The sequence below is a fragment of the Lepisosteus platostomus genome, chromosome 23 (assembly GCF_059453375.1).
Source record: "Lepisosteus platostomus isolate fLepPlt1 chromosome 23, fLepPlt1.hap1, whole genome shotgun sequence".
Lineage (NCBI taxonomy): Eukaryota > Metazoa > Chordata > Actinopteri > Semionotiformes > Lepisosteidae > Lepisosteus > Lepisosteus platostomus.
The window spans coordinates 2,631,429-2,649,993 of record NC_142633.1 but is presented as its reverse complement, the minus strand read 5'-3'; positions in this window follow the sequence as shown (position 1 = coordinate 2,649,993).

Below are 18,565 nucleotides of genomic sequence, written 5' to 3'. Positions count from 1 at the left end.
CATGGGGTTGACCAAACTTGCAGAAACATGTTTATTTCTGCTGAAAAACACGTTTTGACCGTTTCTGCACACTGGGGTTAAGAGCTGAGTGTGTGGGCTGTTCTGTGACTTGCTGTTACAGTGGGATTCTGAAGTCTGAAAAAACGCGTTTATTTCGGGCTGAAAAACACGTTTTGAAAAGTGTGCTGTTACTGCCCCATAAGTTAAATGGGGGTGACCAAACTTGCAGAAACATGTTTATTTCTGCTGAAAAACACGTTTTGACACTTTCTGCACACTGGGGTTAAGAGCTGAGTGTGTGGGCTCTTCTGAGCCTTGCAGTTACAGTGGGATTCTGAAGACTGAAAAAATGCGTTTATTTCGGGCTGAATAACACGTTTTGAAAAGTGTGCTGTAACTGCCCCATAAGTTAAATGGGGGTGACCAAACTTGCAGAAACATGTTTATTTCTGCTGAAAAACACATTTTGACAACTTCTGCACACTGGGGTTAAGAGCTGAGTGTGTGGGCTCTTCTGAGCCTTGCTGTTACATGGTGATTCAAGTGTCTGAAAAAACGCGTTTATTTCGGGCTGAAAAACACGTTTTGAAACGTGTGCTGTTACTGCCCCATAACTTACATGGGGTTGACCAAACTTGCAGAAACATGTTTATTTCTGCTGAAAAACACGTTGTGACCCTTTCTGCACACTGGGGTTAACAGCTGAACGTGTGGGCTCTTCTGAGCCTTGCTGTTACATGGGGATTCAAGTGTCTGAAAAAACGCGTTTATTTCGGGCTGAAAAACACGTTTTGAAACGTGTGCTGTTACTGCCCAATAACTTACATGGGGTTGACCAAAATTGCAGAAACATGTTTATTTCTACTGAAAAACACGTTTTGACACTTTCTGCACACTGGGGTTCAGAGCTGAGTGTGTGGGCTCTTCTGAGCCTTGCTGTTACATGGGGATTCAGTTGTCTGAAAAAACGCGTTTATTTCGGGCTGAAAAACACTTTTTGAAAATTGTGCTGTTACTGCCCCATAAGTTAAATGGGGTTGACCAAACTTGCAGAAACATGTTTATTTCTGCTGAAAAACACGTTTTGACACTTTCTGCACACTGGGGTTAAGAGCTGAGTGTGTGGGCTCTTCTGAGCCTTGCAGTTACAGTGGGATTCTGAAGTCTGAAAAAACGCGTTTATTTCGGGCTGAAAAACACGTTTTGAAAAGTGTGTTGTTACTGCCCCATAAGTTAAATGGGGTTGACCAAACTTGCAGAAACATGTTTATTTCTGCTGAAAAACACGTTTTGACACTTTCTGCACACTAGGGTTAAGAGCTGAGTGTGTGGGCTCTTCTGAGCCTTGCAGTTACAGTGGGATTCTGAAGTCTGAAAAAACACGTTTATTTCTTCGGGTTGTAAAACACGTTTTGAAAAGTGTGCTGTTACTGCCCCATAACTTACATGGGGTTGACCAAACTTGCAGAAACATGTTTATTTCTACTGAAAAACACGTTTTGACACTTTCTGCACACTGGGGTTCAGAGCTGAGTGTGTGGGCTCTTCTGAGCCTTGCTGTTACATGGGGATTCAAGTGTCTGAAAAAACGCGTTTATTTCGGGCTGAAAAACACGTTTTGAAAATTTTGCTGTTACTGCCCCATAACTTACATGGGGTTGACCAAACTTGCAGAAACATGTTTATTTCTGCTGAAAAACACGTTTTGACCCTTTCTGCACACTGGGGTTAAGAGCTGAGATTGTGGGCTCTTCTGAGCCTTGCAGTTACAGTGGGATTCTGAAGTCTGAAAAAACGCGTTTATTTCGGGCTGAAAAACACGTTTTGAAAAGTGTGCTGTTACTGCCCCATAACTTACATGGGGTTGACCAAACTTGCAGAAACGTTTATTTCTGCTGAAAAACACGTTTTGACCGTTTCTGCACACTGGGGTTAAGAGCTGAGTGTGTGGGCTGTTCTGTGACTTGCTGTTACAGTGGGATTCTGAAGTCTGAAAAAACGCGTTTATTTCGGGCTGAAAAACACGTTTTGAAAAGTGTGCTGTTACTGCCCCATAAGTTAAATGGGGGTGACCAAACTTGCAGAAACATGTTTATTTCTGCTGAAAAACACGTTTTGACCTTTTCTGCACACTGGGGTTAAGAGCTGAGTGTGTGGGCTCTTCTGAGACTTGCTTTTACATGGGGATTCAGTTGTCTGAAAAATCGCGTTTATTTCGGGCTGAAAAACACGTTTTGAAACATGTGCTGTTACTGCCCCATAACTTACATGGGGTTGACCAAACTTGCAGAAACATGTTTATTTCTACTGAAAAACACGTTTTGACACTTTCTGCACACTGGGGTTCAGAGCTGAGTGTGTGGGCTCTTCTGAGCCTTGCTGTTACATGGGGATTCAGTTGTCTGAAAAAACGCGTTTATTTCGGGCTGAAAAACACGTTTTGAAACATGTGCTGTTACTGCCCCATAACTTACATGGGGTTGACCAAACTTGCAGAAACATGTTTATTTCAACTGAAAAACACGTTTTGACCCTTTCTGCACACTGGGGTTAAGAGCTGAGTGTGTGGGCTCTTCTGAGTTTTGCTGTTACATGGAGATTCAGTTGTCTGAAAAAACGCGTTTTTTTCGGGCTGAAAAACACGTTTTGAAAAGTGTGCTGTTACTGCCCCATAACTTACATGAGGTTGACCAAACTTGCAGAAACATGTTTATTTCTGCTGAAAAACACGTTTTGATACTTTCTGCACACTGGGGTTAAGAGCTGAGTGTGTGGGCTCTTCTGAGCCTTGCAGTTACATTGGGATTCTGAAGACTGAAAAAACACGTTTATTTCGGGCTGAAAAACACGTTTTGAAAAGTGTGCTGTTACTGCCCCATAAGTTAAATGGGGGTGACCAAACTTGCAGAAACATGTTTATTTCTGCTGAAAAACACGTTTTGACACTTTCTGCACACTAGGGTTAAGAGCTGAGTGTGTGGGCTCTTCTGAGCCTTGCAGTTACAGTGGGATTCTGAAGTCTGAAAAAACACGTTTATTTCTTCGGGTTGTAAAACACGTTTTGAAAAGTGTGCTGTTACTGCCCCATAACTTACATGGGGTTGACCAAACTTGCAGAAACATGTTTATTTCTACTGAAAAACACGTTTTGACACTTTCTGCACACTGGGGTTCAGAGCTGAGTGTGTGGGCTCTTCTGAGCCTTGCTGTTACATGGGGATTCAAGTGTCTGAAAAAACGCGTTTATTTCGGGCTGAAAAACACGTTTTGAAAATTTTGCTGTTACTGCCCCATAACTTACATGGGGTTGACCAAACTTGCAGAAACATGTTTATTTCTGCTGAAAAACACGTTTTGACCCTTTCTGCACACTGGGGTTAAGAGCTGAGATTGTGGGCTCTTCTGAGCCTTGCAGTTACAGTGGGATTCTGAAGTCTGAAAAAACGCGTTTATTTCGGGCTGAAAAACACGTTTTGAAAAGTGTGCTGTTACTGCCCCATAACTTACATGGGGTTGACCAAACTTGCAGAAACGTTTATTTCTGCTGAAAAACACGTTTTGACCGTTTCTGCACACTGGGGTTAAGAGCTGAGTGTGTGGGCTGTTCTGTGACTTGCTGTTACAGTGGGATTCTGAAGTCTGAAAAAACGCGTTTATTTCGGGCTGAAAAACACGTTTTGAAAAGTGTGCTGTTACTGCCCCATAAGTTAAATGGGGGTGACCAAACTTGCAGAAACATGTTTATTTCTGCTGAAAAACACGTTTTGACCTTTTCTGCACACTGGGGTTAAGAGCTGAGTGTGTGGGCTCTTCTGAGACTTGCTTTTACATGGGGATTCAGTTGTCTGAAAAATCGCGTTTATTTCGGGCTGAAAAACACGTTTTGAAACATGTGCTGTTACTGCCCCATAACTTACATGGGGTTGACCAAACTTGCAGAAACATGTTTATTTCTACTGAAAAACACGTTTTGACACTTTCTGCACACTGGGGTTCAGAGCTGAGTGTGTGGGCTCTTCTGAGCCTTGCTGTTACATGGGGATTCAGTTGTCTGAAAAAACGCGTTTATTTCGGGCTGAAAAACACGTTTTGAAACATGTGCTGTTACTGCCCCATAACTTACATGGGGTTGACCAAACTTGCAGAAACATGTTTATTTCAACTGAAAAACACGTTTTGACCCTTTCTGCACACTGGGGTTAAGAGCTGAGTGTGTGGGCTCTTCTGAGTTTTGCTGTTACATGGAGATTCAGTTGTCTGAAAAAACGCGTTTTTTTCGGGCTGAAAAACACGTTTTGAAAAGTGTGCTGTTACTGCCCCATAACTTACATGAGGTTGACCAAACTTGCAGAAACATGTTTATTTCTGCTGAAAAACACGTTTTGATACTTTCTGCACACTGGGGTTAAGAGCTGAGTGTGTGGGCTCTTCTGAGCCTTGCAGTTACATTGGGATTCTGAAGACTGAAAAAACACGTTTATTTCGGGCTGAAAAACACGTTTTGAAAAGTGTGCTGTTACTGCCCCATAAGTTAAATGGGGGTGACCAAACTTGCAGAAACATGTTTATTTCTGCTGAAAAACACGTTTTGACACTTTCTGCACACTGGGGTTAAGAGCTGAGTGTGTGGGCTCTTCTGAGCCTTGCAGTTACATTGGGATTCTGAAGACTGAAAAAACGCGTTTATTTCGGGCTGAAAAACACGTTTTGAAAAGTGTGCTGTTACTGCCCCATAAGTTAAATGGGGGTGACCAAACTTGCAGAAACATGTTTATTTCTGCTGAAAAACACGTTTTGACACTTTCTGCACACTGGGGTTAAGAGCTGAGTGTGTGGGCTCTTCTGAGCCTTGCAGTTACAGTGGGATTCTGAAGTCTGAAAATACACGTTTATTTCTTAGGGTTGTAAAACACGTTTTGAAAATTTTGCTGTTACTGCCCCATAACTTACATGGGGTTGACCAAACTTGCAGAAACATGTTTATTTCTGCTGAAAAACACGTTTTGACCCTTTCTGCACACTGGGGTTAAGAGCTGAGATTGTGGGCTCTTCTGAGCCTTGCAGTTACAGTGGGATTCTGAAGTCTGAAAAAACGCGTTTATTTCGGGCTGAAAAACACGTTTTGAAAAGTGTGCTGTTACTGCCAAATAACTTACATGGGGTTGACCAAACTTGCAGAAACGTTTATTTCTGCTGAAAAACACGTTTTGACCGTTTCTGCACACTGGGGTTAAGAGCTGAGTGTGTGGGCTGTTCTGTGACTTGCTGTTACAGTGGGATTCTGAAGTCTGAAAAAACGCGTTTATTTCGGGCTGAAAAACACATTTTGAAAAGTGTGCTGTTACTGCCCCATAAGTTAAATGGGGGTGACCAAACTTGCAGAAACATGTTTATTTCTGCTGAAAAACACGTTTTGACACTTTCTGCACACTGGGGTTCAGAGCTGAGTGTGTGGGCTCTTCTGAGCCTTGCTGTTACATGGGGATTCAGTTGTCTGAAAAAACGCGTTTATTTCGGGCTGAAACACACGTTTTGAAAAGTGTGCCGCTACTGCCCCATAACTTACATGGAGTTGACCAAACTTGCAGAAACATGTTTATTTCTGCTGAAAAACACGTTTTGACTCTTTCTGCACACTGGGGTTAAGAGCTGAGTGTGTGGGCTCTTCTGAGCCTTGCTGTTACATGGAGATTCAGTTGTCTGAAAAAACGCGTTTATTTCGGGCTGAAAAACACGTTTTGAAAAGTGTGCTGTTACTGCCCCATAACTTACATGGGGTTGACCAAACTTGCAGAAACATGTTTATTTCTGCTGAAAAACACGTTGTGACCCTTTCTGCACACTGGGGTTAACAGCTGAACGTGTGGGCTCTTCTGAGCCTTGCTGTTACATGGGGATTCAGTTGTCTGAAAAAACGCGTTTATTTCGGGCTGAAAAACACGTTTTGAAAATTGTGCTGTTACTGCCCCATAACTTACATGGGGTTGACCAAACTTGCAGAAACATGTTTATTTCTGCTGAAAAACACGTTTTGACCGTTTCTGCACACTGGGGTTAAGAGCTGAGTGTGTGGGCTGTTCTGTGACTTGCTGTTACAGTGGGATTCTGAAGTCTGAAAAAACGCGTTTATTTCGGGCTGAAAAACACGTTTTGAAAAGTGTGCTGTTACTGCCCCATAAGTTAAATGGGGGTGACCAAACTTGCAGAAACATGTTTATTTCTGCTGAAAAACACGTTTTGACACTTTCTGCACACTGGGGTTAAGAGCTGAGTGTGTGGGCTCTTCTGAGCCTTGCAGTTACAGTGGGATTCTGAAGACTGAAAAAACGCGTTTATTTCGGGCTGAATAACACGTTTTGAAAAGTGTGCTGTAACTGCCCCATAAGTTAAATGGGGGTGACCAAACTTGCAGAAACATGTTTATTTCTGCTGAAAAACACATTTTGACAACTTCTGCACACTGGGGTTAAGAGCTGAGTGTGTGGGCTCTTCTGAGCCTTGCTGTTACATGGTGATTCAAGTGTCTGAAAAAACGCGTTTATTTCGGGCTGAAAAACACGTTTTGAAACGTGTGCTGTTACTGCCCCATAACTTACATGGGGTTGACCAAACTTGCAGAAACATGTTTATTTCTGCTGAAAAACACGTTGTGACCCTTTCTGCACACTGGGGTTAACAGCTGAACGTGTGGGCTCTTCTGAGCCTTGCTGTTACATGGGGATTCAAGTGTCTGAAAAAACGCGTTTATTTCGGGCTGAAAAACACGTTTTGAAACGTGTGCTGTTACTGCCCAATAACTTACATGGGGTTGACCAAAATTGCAGAAACATGTTTATTTCTACTGAAAAACACGTTTTGACACTTTCTGCACACTGGGGTTCAGAGCTGAGTGTGTGGGCTCTTCTGAGCCTTGCTGTTACATGGGGATTCAGTTGTCTGAAAAAACGCGTTTATTTCGGGCTGAAAAACACTTTTTGAAAATTGTGCTGTTACTGCCCCATAAGTTAAATGGGGTTGACCAAACTTGCAGAAACATGTTTATTTCTGCTGAAAAACACGTTTTGACACTTTCTGCACACTGGGGTTAAGAGCTGAGTGTGTGGGCTCTTCTGAGCCTTGCAGTTACAGTGGGATTCTGAAGCCTGAAAAAACGCGTTTATTTCGGGCTGAAAAACACGTTTTGAAAAGTGTGTTGTTACTGCCCCATAAGTTAAATGGGGTTGACCAAACTTGCAGAAACATGTTTATTTCTGCTGAAAAACACGTTTTGACACTTTCTGCACACTAGGGTTAAGAGCTGAGTGTGTGGGCTCTTCTGAGCCTTGCAGTTACAGTGGGATTCTGAAGTCTGAAAAAACACGTTTATTTCTTCGGGTTGTAAAACACGTTTTGAAAAGTGTGCTGTTACTGCCCCATAACTTACATGGGGTTGACCAAACTTGCAGAAACATGTTTATTTCTACTGAAAAACACGTTTTGACACTTTCTGCACACTGGGGTTCAGAGCTGAGTGTGTGGGCTCTTCTGAGCCTTGCTGTTACATGGGGATTCAAGTGTCTGAAAAAACGCGTTTATTTCGGGCTGAAAAACACGTTTTGAAAATTTTGCTGTTACTGCCCCATAACTTACATGGGGTTGACCAAACTTGCAGAAACATGTTTATTTCTGCTGAAAAACACGTTTTGACCCTTTCTGCACACTGGGGTTAAGAGCTGAGATTGTGGGCTCTTCTGAGCCTTGCAGTTACAGTGGGATTCTGAAGTCTGAAAAAACGCGTTTATTTCGGGCTGAAAAACACGTTTTGAAAAGTGTGCTGTTACTGCCCCATAACTTACATGGGGTTGACCAAACTTGCAGAAACATGTTTATTTCTGCTGAAAAACACGTTGTGACCCTTTCTGCACACTGGGGTTAACAGCTGAACGTGTGGGCTCTTCTGAGCCTTGCTGTTACATGGGGATTCAAGTGTCTGAAAAAACGCGTTTATTTCGGGCTGAAAAACACGTTTTGAAACGTGTGCTGTTACTGCCCAATAACTTACATGGGGTTGACCAAAATTGCAGAAACATGTTTATTTCTACTGAAAAACACGTTTTGACACTTTCTGCACACTGGGGTTCAGAGCTGAGTGTGTGGGCTCTTCTGAGCCTTGCTGTTACATGGGGATTCAGTTGTCTGAAAAAACGCGTTTATTTCGGGCTGAAAAACACGTTTTGAAAATTTTGCTGTTACTGCCCCATAACTTACATGGGGTTGACCAAACTTGCAGAACCATGTTTATTTCTGCTGAAAAACACGTTTTAACCCTTTCTGCACACTGGGGTTAAGAGCTGAGTGTGTGGGCTCTTCTGAGCCTTGCAGTTACAGTGGGATTCTGAAGTCTGAAAAAACGCGTTTATTTCGGGCTGAAAAACACGTTTTGAAAAGTGTGCTGTTACTGCCCCATAACTTACATGGGGTTGACCAAACTTGCAGAAACATGTTTATTTCTGCTGAAAAACACGTTCTGACCCTTTCTGCACACTGGGGTTAAGAGCTGAGTGTGTGGGCTCTTCTGAGACTTGCTGTTACATTGGGATTCAGTTGTCTGAAAAATCGCGTTTATTTCGGGCTGAAAAACACGTTTTGAAAAGTGTGCTGTAACTGCCCCATAACTTACATGGGGGTGACCAAACTTGCAGAAACATGTTTATTTATGCTGAAAAACACGTTTTCACACTTTCTGCACACTGGGGTTAAGAGCTGAGTGTGTGGTCTCTTCTGAGCCTTGCAGTTACAGTGGGATTCTGAAGTCAGAAAAAACGCGTTTATTTCGGGCTGAAAAACACGTTTTGAAAAGTGTGCTGTTACTTCCCCATAACTTACATGGGGTTGACCAAACTTGCAGAAACATGTTTATTTCTGCTGAAAAACACGTTTTGACCTTTTCTGCACACTGGGGTTCAGAGCTGAGTGTGTGGGCTCTTCTGAGCCTTGCTGTTACATGGGGATTCAGTTGTCTGAAAAAACGCGTTTATTTCGGGCTGAAAAACACGTTTTGAAACGTGTGCTGTTACTGCCCCATAACTTACATTTGGTTGACCAAACTTGCAGAAACATGTTTATTTCTGCTGAAAAACACGTTTTGACCGTTTCTGCACACTGGGGTTAAGAGCTGAGTGTGTGGGCTGTTCTGTGACTTGCTGTTACAGTGGGATTCTGAAGTCTGAAAAAACGCGTTTATTTCGGGCTGAAAAACACGTTTTGAAAAGTGTGCTGTTACTGCCCCATAAGTTAAATGGGGGTGACCAAACTTGCAGAAACATGTTTATTTCTGCTGAAAAACACGTTTTGACCTTTTCTGCACACTGGGGTTAAGAGCTGAGTGTGTGGGCTCTTCTGAGACTTGCTGTTACATGGGGATTCAGTTGTCTGAAAAATCGCGTTTATTTCGGGCTGAAAAACACGTTTTGAAACATGTGCTGTTACTGCCCCATAACTTACATGGGGTTGACCAAACTTGCAGAAACATGTTTATTTCTACTGAAAAACACGTTTTGACACTTTCTGCACACTGGGGTTCAGAGCTGAGTGTGTGGGCTCTTCTGAGCCTTGCTGTTACATGGGGATTCAGTTGTCTGAAAAAACGCGTTTATTTCGGGCTGAAAAACACGTTTTGAAACATGTGCTGTTACTGCCCCATAACTTACATGGGGTTGACCAAACTTGCAGAAACATGTTTTTTTCAACTGAAAAACACGTTTTGACCCTTTCTGCACACTGGGGTTAAGAGCTGAGTGTGTGGGCTCTTCTGAGTTTTGCTGTTACATGGAGATTCAGTTGTCTGAAAAAACGCGTTTATTTCGGGCTGAAAAACACGTTTTGAAAAGTGTGCTGTTACTGCCCCATAACTTACATGGGGTTGACCAAACTTGCAGAAACATGTTTATTTCTGCTGAAAAACACGTTGTGACCCTTTCTGCACACTGGGGTTAACAGCTGAACGTGTGGGCTCTTCTGAGCCTTGCTGTTACATGGGGATTCAGTTGTCTGAAAAAACGCGTTTATTTCGGGCTGAAAAACACTTTTTGAAAATTGTGCTGTTACTGCCCCATAAGTTAAATGGGGGTGACCAAACTTGCAGAAACATGTTTATTTCTGCTGAAAAACACGTTTTGACACTTTCTGCACACTGGGGTTAAGAGCTGAGATTGTGGGCTCTTCTGAGCCTTGCAGTTACAGTGGGATTCTGAAGTCTGAAAAAACACGTTTATATCGGGCTGAAAAACACGTTTTGAAAAGTGTGCTGTTACTGCCCCATAACTTACATGGGGTTGACCAAACTTGCAGAAACGTTTATTTCTGCTGAAAAACACGTTTTGACCGTTTCTGCACACTGGGGTTAAGAGCTGAGTGTGTGGGCTGTTCTGTGACTTGCTGTTACAGTGGGATTCTGAAGTCTGAAAAAACGCGTTTATTTCGGGCTGAAAAACACATTTTGAAAAGTGTGCTGTTACTGCCCCATAAGTTAAATGGGGGTGACCAAACTTGCAGAAACATGTTTATTTCTGCTGAAAAACACGTTTTGACACTTTCTGCACACTGGGGTTCAGAGCTGAGTGTGTGGGCTCTTCTGAGCCTTGCTGTTACATGGGGATTCAGTTGTCTGAAAAAACGCGTTTATTTCGGGCTGAAACACACGTTTTGAAAAGTGTGCCGCTACTGCCCCATAACTTACATGGAGTTGACCAAACTTGCAGAAACATGTTTATTTCTGCTGAAAAACACGTTTTGACACTTTCTGCACACTGGGGTTAAGAGCTGAGTGTGTGGGCTCTTCTGAGCCTTGCTGTTACATGGAGATTCAGTTGTCTGAAAAAACGCGTTTATTTCGGGCTGAAAAACACGTTTTGAAAAGTGTGCTGTTACTGCCCCATAACTTACATGGGGTTGACCAAACTTGCAGAAACATGTTTATTTCTGCTGAAAAACACGTTGTGACCCTTTCTGCACACTGGGGTTAACAGCTGAACGTGTGGGCTCTTCTGAGCCTTGCTGTTACATGGGGATTCAGTTGTCTGAAAAAACGCGTTTATTTCGGGCTGAAAAACACGTTTTGAAAAGTGTGCTGTAACTGCCCCATAACTTACATGGGGGTGACCAAACTTGCAGAAACATGTTTATTTATGCTGAAAAACACGTTTTGACACTTTCTGCACACTGGGGTTAAGAGCTGAGTGTGTGGTCTCTTCTGAGCCTTGCAGTTACAGTGGGATTCTGAAGCCAGAAAAAACGCGTTTATTTCGGGCTGAAAAACACGTTTTGAAAAGTGTGCTGTTACTTCCCCATAACTTACATGGGGTTGACCAAACTTGCAGAAACATGTTTATTTATGCTGAAAAACACGTTTTGACACTTTCTGCACACTGGGGTTAAGAGCTGAGTGTGTGGTCTCTTCTGAGCCTTGCAGTTACAGTGGGATTCTGAAGTCAGAAAAAACGCGTTTATTTCGGGCTGAAAAACACGTTTTGAAAAGTGTGCTGTTACTGCCCCATAAGTTACATGGGGTTGACCAAACTTGCAGAAACATGTTTATTTCTGCTGAAAAACACGTTTTGACCTTTTCTGCACACTGGGGTTCAGAGCTGAGTGTGTGGGCTCTTCTGAGCCTTGCTGTTACATGGGGATTCAGTTGTCTGAAAAAACGCGTTTATTTCGGGCTGAAAAACACGTTTTGAAACGTGTGCTGTTACTGCCCCATAACTTACATTTGGTTGACCAAACTTGCAGAAACATGTTTATTTCTGCTGAAAAACACGTTTTGACCGTTTCTGCACACTGGGGTTAAGAGCTGAGTGTGTGGGCTGTTCTGTGACTTGCTGTTACAGTGGGATTCTGAAGTCTGAAAAAACGCGTTTATTTCGGGCTGAAAAACACGTTTTGAAAAGTGTGCTGTTACTGCCCCATAAGTTAAATGGGGGTGACCAAACTTGCAGAAACATGTTTATTTCTGCTGAAAAACACGTTTTGACCTTTTCTGCACACTGGGGTTAAGAGCTGAGTGTGTGGGCTCTTCTGAGACTTGCTGTTACATGGGGATTCAGTTGTCTGAAAAATCGCGTTTATTTCGGGCTGAAAAACACGTTTAGAAACATGTGCTGTTACTGCCCCATAACTTACATGGGGTTGACCAAACTTGCAGAAACATGTTTATTTCTACTGAAAAACACGTTTTGACACTTTCTGCACACTGGGGTTCAGAGCTGAGTGTGTGGGCTCTTCTGAGCCTTGCTGTTACATGGGGATTCAGTTGTCTGAAAAAACGCGTTTATTTCGGGCTGAAAAACACGTTTTGAAACATGTGCTGTTACTGCCCCATAACTTACATGGGGTTGACCAAACTTGCAGAAACATGTTTTTTTCAACTGAAAAACACGTTTTGACCCTTTCTGCACACTGGGGTTAAGAGCTGAGTGTGTGGGCTCTTCTGAGTTTTGCTGTTACATGGAGATTCAGTTGTCTGAAAAAACGCGTTTATTTCGGGCTGAAAAACACGTTTTGAAAAGTGTGCTGTTACTGCCCCATAACTTACATGGGGTTGACCAAACTTGCAGAAACATGTTTATTTCTGCTGAAAAACACGTTGTGACCCTTTCTGCACACTGGGGTTAACAGCTGAACGTGTGGGCTCTTCTGAGCCTTGCTGTTACATGGGGATTCAGTTGTCTGAAAAAACGCGTTTATTTCGGGCTGAAAAACACTTTTTGAAAATTGTGCTGTTACTGCCCCATAAGTTAAATGGGGGTGACCAAACTTGCAGAAACATGTTTATTTCTGCTGAAAAACACGTTTTGACACTTTCTGCACACTGGGGTTAAGAGCTGAGATTGTGGGCTCTTCTGAGCCTTGCAGTTACAGTGGGATTCTGAAGTCTGAAAAAACGCGTTTATATCGGGCTGAAAAACACGTTTTGAAAAGTGTGCTGTTACTGCCCCATAACTTACATGGGGTTGACCAAACTTGCAGAAACGTTTATTTCTGCTGAAAAACACGTTTTGACCGTTTCTGCACACTGGGGTTAAGAGCTGAGTGTGTGGGCTGTTCTGTGACTTGCTGTTACAGTGGGATTCTGAAGTCTGAAAAAACGCGTTTATTTCGGGCTGAAAAACACATTTTGAAAAGTGTGCTGTTACTGCCCCATAAGTTAAATGGGGGTGACCAAACTTGCAGAAACATGTTTATTTCTGCTGAAAAACACGTTTTGACACTTTCTGCACACTGGGGTTCAGAGCTGAGTGTGTGGGCTCTTCTGAGCCTTGCTGTTACATGGGGATTCAGTTGTCTGAAAAAACGCGTTTATTTCGGGCTGAAACACACGTTTTGAAAAGTGTGCCGCTACTGCCCCATAACTTACATGGAGTTGACCAAACTTGCAGAAACATGTTTATTTCTGCTGAAAAACACGTTTTGACTCTTTCTGCACACTGGGGTTAAGAGCTGAGTGTGTGGGCTCTTCTGAGCCTTGCTGTTACATGGAGATTCAGTTGTCTGAAAAAACGCGTTTATTTCGGGCTGAAAAACACGTTTTGAAAAGTGTGCTGTTACTGCCCCATAACTTACATGGGGTTGACCAAACTTGCAGAAACATGTTTATTTCTGCTGAAAAACACGTTGTGACCCTTTCTGCACACTGGGGTTAACAGCTGAACGTGTGGGCTGTTCTGTGACTTGCTGTTACAGTGGGATTCTGAAGTCTGAAAAAACGCGTTTATTTCGGGCTGAAAAACACGTTTTGAAAAGTGTGCTGTTACTGCCCCATAAGTTAAATGGGGGTGACCAAACTTGCAGAAACATGTTTATTTCTGCTGAAAAACACGTTTTGACACTTTCTGCACACTGGGGTTAAGAGCTGAGTGTGTGGGCTCTTCTGAGCCTTGCAGTTACAGTGGGATTCTGAAGACTGAAAAAACGCGTTTATTTCGGGCTGAATAACACGTTTTGAAAAGTGTGCTGTAACTGCCCCATAAGTTAAATGGGGGTGACCAAACTTGCAGAAACATGTTTATTTCTGCTGAAAAACACATTTTGACAACTTCTGCACACTGGGGTTAAGAGCTGAGTGTGTGGGCTCTTCTGAGCCTTGCTGTTACATGGTGATTCAAGTGTCTGAAAAAACGCGTTTATTTCGGGCTGAAAAACACGTTTTGAAACGTGTGCTGTTACTGCCCCATAACTTACATGGGGTTGACCAAACTTGCAGAAACATGTTTATTTCTGCTGAAAAACACGTTGTGACCCTTTCTGCACACTGGGGTTAACAGCTGAACGTGTGGGCTCTTCTGAGCCTTGCTGTTACATGGGGATTCAAGTGTCTGAAAAAACGCGTTTATTTCGGGCTGAAAAACACGTTTTGAAACGTGTGCTGTTACTGCCCAATAACTTACATGGGGTTGACCAAAATTGCAGAAACATGTTTATTTCTACTGAAAAACACGTTTTGACACTTTCTGCACACTGGGGTTCAGAGCTGAGTGTGTGGGCTCTTCTGAGCCTTGCTGTTACATGGGGATTCAGTTGTCTGAAAAAACGCGTTTATTTCGGGCTGAAAAACACTTTTTGAAAATTGTGCTGTTACTGCCCCATAAGTTAAATGGGGTTGACCAAACTTGCAGAAACATGTTTATTTCTGCTGAAAAACACGTTTTGACACTTTCTGCACACTGGGGTTAAGAGCTGAGTGTGTGGGCTCTTCTGAGCCTTGCAGTTACAGTGGGATTCTGAAGTCTGAAAAAACGCGTTTATTTCGGGCTGAAAAACACGTTTTGAAAAGTGTGTTGTTACTGCCCCATAAGTTAAATGGGGTTGACCAAACTTGCAGAAACATGTTTATTTCTGCTGAAAAACACGTTTTGACACTTTCTGCACACTAGGGTTAAGAGCTGAGTGTGTGGGCTCTTCTGAGCCTTGCAGTTACAGTGGGATTCTGAAGTCTGAAAAAACACGTTTATTTCTTCGGGTTGTAAAACACGTTTTGAAAAGTGTGCTGTTACTGCCCCATAACTTACATGGGGTTGACCAAACTTGCAGAAACATGTTTATTTCTACTGAAAAACACGTTTTGACACTTTCTGCACACTGGGGTTCAGAGCTGAGTGTGTGGGCTCTTCTGAGCCTTGCTGTTACATGGGGATTCAAGTGTCTGAAAAAACGCGTTTATTTCGGGCTGAAAAACACGTTTTGAAAATTTTGCTGTTACTGCCCCATAACTTACATGGGGTTGACCAAACTTGCAGAAACATGTTTATTTCTGCTGAAAAACACGTTTTGACCCTTTCTGCACACTGGGGTTAAGAGCTGAGATTGTGGGCTCTTCTGAGCCTTGCAGTTACAGTGGGATTCTGAAGTCTGAAAAAACGCGTTTATTTCGGGCTGAAAAACACGTTTTGAAAAGTGTGCTGTTACTGCCCCATAACTTACATGGGGTTGACCAAACTTGCAGAAACGTTTATTTCTGCTGAAAAACACGTTTTGACCGTTTCTGCACACTGGGGTTAAGAGCTGAGTGTGTGGGCTGTTCTGTGACTTGCTGTTACAGTGGGATTCTGAAGTCTGAAAAAACGCGTTTATTTCGGGCTGAAAAACACGTTTTGAAAAGTGTGCTGTTACTGCCCCATAAGTTAAATGGGGGTGACCAAACTTGCAGAAACATGTTTATTTCTGCTGAAAAACACGTTTTGACCTTTTCTGCACACTGGGGTTAAGAGCTGAGTGTGTGGGCTCTTCTGAGACTTGCTTTTACATGGGGATTCAGTTGTCTGAAAAATCGCGTTTATTTCGGGCTGAAAAACACGTTTTGAAACATGTGCTGTTACTGCCCCATAACTTACATGGGGTTGACCAAACTTGCAGAAACATGTTTATTTCTACTGAAAAACACGTTTTGACACTTTCTGCACACTGGGGTTCAGAGCTGAGTGTGTGGGCTCTTCTGAGCCTTGCTGTTACATGGGGATTCAGTTGTCTGAAAAAACGCGTTTATTTCGGGCTGAAAAACACGTTTTGAAACATGTGCTGTTACTGCCCCATAACTTACATGGGGTTGACCAAACTTGCAGAAACATGTTTATTTCAACTGAAAAACACGTTTTGACCCTTTCTGCACACTGGGGTTAAGAGCTGAGTGTGTGGGCTCTTCTGAGTTTTGCTGTTACATGGAGATTCAGTTGTCTGAAAAAACGCGTTTTTTTCGGGCTGAAAAACACGTTTTGAAAAGTGTGCTGTTACTGCCCCATAACTTACATGAGGTTGACCAAACTTGCAGAAACATGTTTATTTCTGCTGAAAAACACGTTTTGATACTTTCTGCACACTGGGGTTAAGAGCTGAGTGTGTGGGCTCTTCTGAGCCTTGCAGTTACATTGGGATTCTGAAGACTGAAAAAACACGTTTATTTCGGGCTGAAAAACACGTTTTGAAAAGTGTGCTGTTACTGCCCCATAAGTTAAATGGGGGTGACCAAACTTGCAGAAACATGTTTATTTCTGCTGAAAAACACGTTTTGACACTTTCTGCACACTGGGGTTAAGAGCTGAGTGTGTGGGCTCTTCTGAGCCTTGCAGTTACATTGGGATTCTGAAGACTGAAAAAACGCGTTTATTTCGGGCTGAAAAACACGTTTTGAAAAGTGTGCTGTTACTGCCCCATAAGTTAAATGGGGGTGACCAAACTTGCAGAAACATGTTTATTTCTGCTGAAAAACACGTTTTGACACTTTCTGCACACTGGGGTTAAGAGCTGAGTGTGTGGGCTCTTCTGAGCCTTGCAGTTACAGTGGGATTCTGAAGTCTGAAAATACACGTTTATTTCTTAGGGTTGTAAAACACGTTTTGAAAATTTTGCTGTTACTGCCCCATAACTTACATGGGGTTGACCAAACTTGCAGAAACATGTTTATTTCTGCTGAAAAACACGTTTTGACCCTTTCTGCACACTGGGGTTAAGAGCTGAGATTGTGGGCTCTTCTGAGCCTTGCAGTTACAGTGGGATTCTGAAGTCTGAAAAAACGCGTTTATTTCGGGCTGAAAAACACGTTTTGAAAAGTGTGCTGTTACTGCCAAATAACTTACATGGGGTTGACCAAACTTGCAGAAACGTTTATTTCTGCTGAAAAACACGTTTTGACCGTTTCTGCACACTGGGGTTAAGAGCTGAGTGTGTGGGCTGTTCTGTGACTTGCTGTTACAGTGGGATTCTGAAGTCTGAAAAAACGCGTTTATTTCGGGCTGAAAAACACATTTTGAAAAGTGTGCTGTTACTGCCCCATAAGTTAAATGGGGGTGACCAAACTTGCAGAAACATGTTTATTTCTGCTGAAAAACACGTTTTGACACTTTCTGCACACTGGGGTTCAGAGCTGAGTGTGTGGGCTCTTCTGAGCCTTGCTGTTACATGGGGATTCAGTTGTCTGAAAAAACGCGTTTATTTCGGGCTGAAACACACGTTTTGAAAAGTGTGCCGCTACTGCCCCATAACTTACATGGAGTTGACCAAACTTGCAGAAACATGTTTATTTCTGCTGAAAAACACGTTTTGACTCTTTCTGCACACTGGGGTTAAGAGCTGAGTGTGTGGGCTCTTCTGAGCCTTGCTGTTACATGGAGATTCAGTTGTCTGAAAAAACGCGTTTATTTCGGGCTGAAAAACACGTTTTGAAAAGTGTGCTGTTACTGCCCCATAACTTACATGGGGTTGACCAAACTTGCAGAAACATGTTTATTTCTGCTGAAAAACACGTTATGACCCTTTCTGCACACTGGGGTTAACAGCTGAACGTGTGGGCTCTTCTGAGCCTTGCTGTTACATGGGGATTCAGTTGTCTGAAAAAACGCGTTTATTTCGGGCTGAAAAACACGTTTTGAAAATTGTGCTGTTACTGCCCCATAACTTACATGGGGTTGACCAAACTTGCAGAAACATGTTTATTTCTGCTGAAAAACACGTTTTGACCGTTTCTGCACACTGGGGTTAAGAGCTGAGTGTGTGGGCTGTTCTGTGACTTGCTGTTACAGTGGGATTCTGAAGTCTGAAAAAACGCGTTTATTTCGGGCTGAAAAACACGTTTTGAAAAGTGTGCTGTTACTGCCCCATAAGTTAAATGGGGGTGACCAAACTTGCAGAAACATGTTTATTTCTGCTGAAAAACACGTTTTGACACTTTCTGCACACTGGGGTTAAGAGCTGAGTGTGTGGGCTCTTCTGAGCCTTGCAGTTACAGTGGGATTCTGAAGACTGAAAAAACGCGTTTATTTCGGGCTGAATAACACGTTTTGAAAAGTGTGCTGTAACTGCCCCATAAGTTAAATGGGGGTGACCAAACTTGCAGAAACATGTTTATTTCTGCTGAAAAACACATTTTGACAACTTCTGCACACTGGGGTTAAGAGCTGAGTGTGTGGGCTCTTCTGAGCCTTGCTGTTACATGGTGATTCAAGTGTCTGAAAAAACGCGTTTATTTCGTGCTGAAAAACACGTTTTGAAACGTGTGCTGTTACTGCCCCATAACTTACATGGGGTTGACCAAACTTGC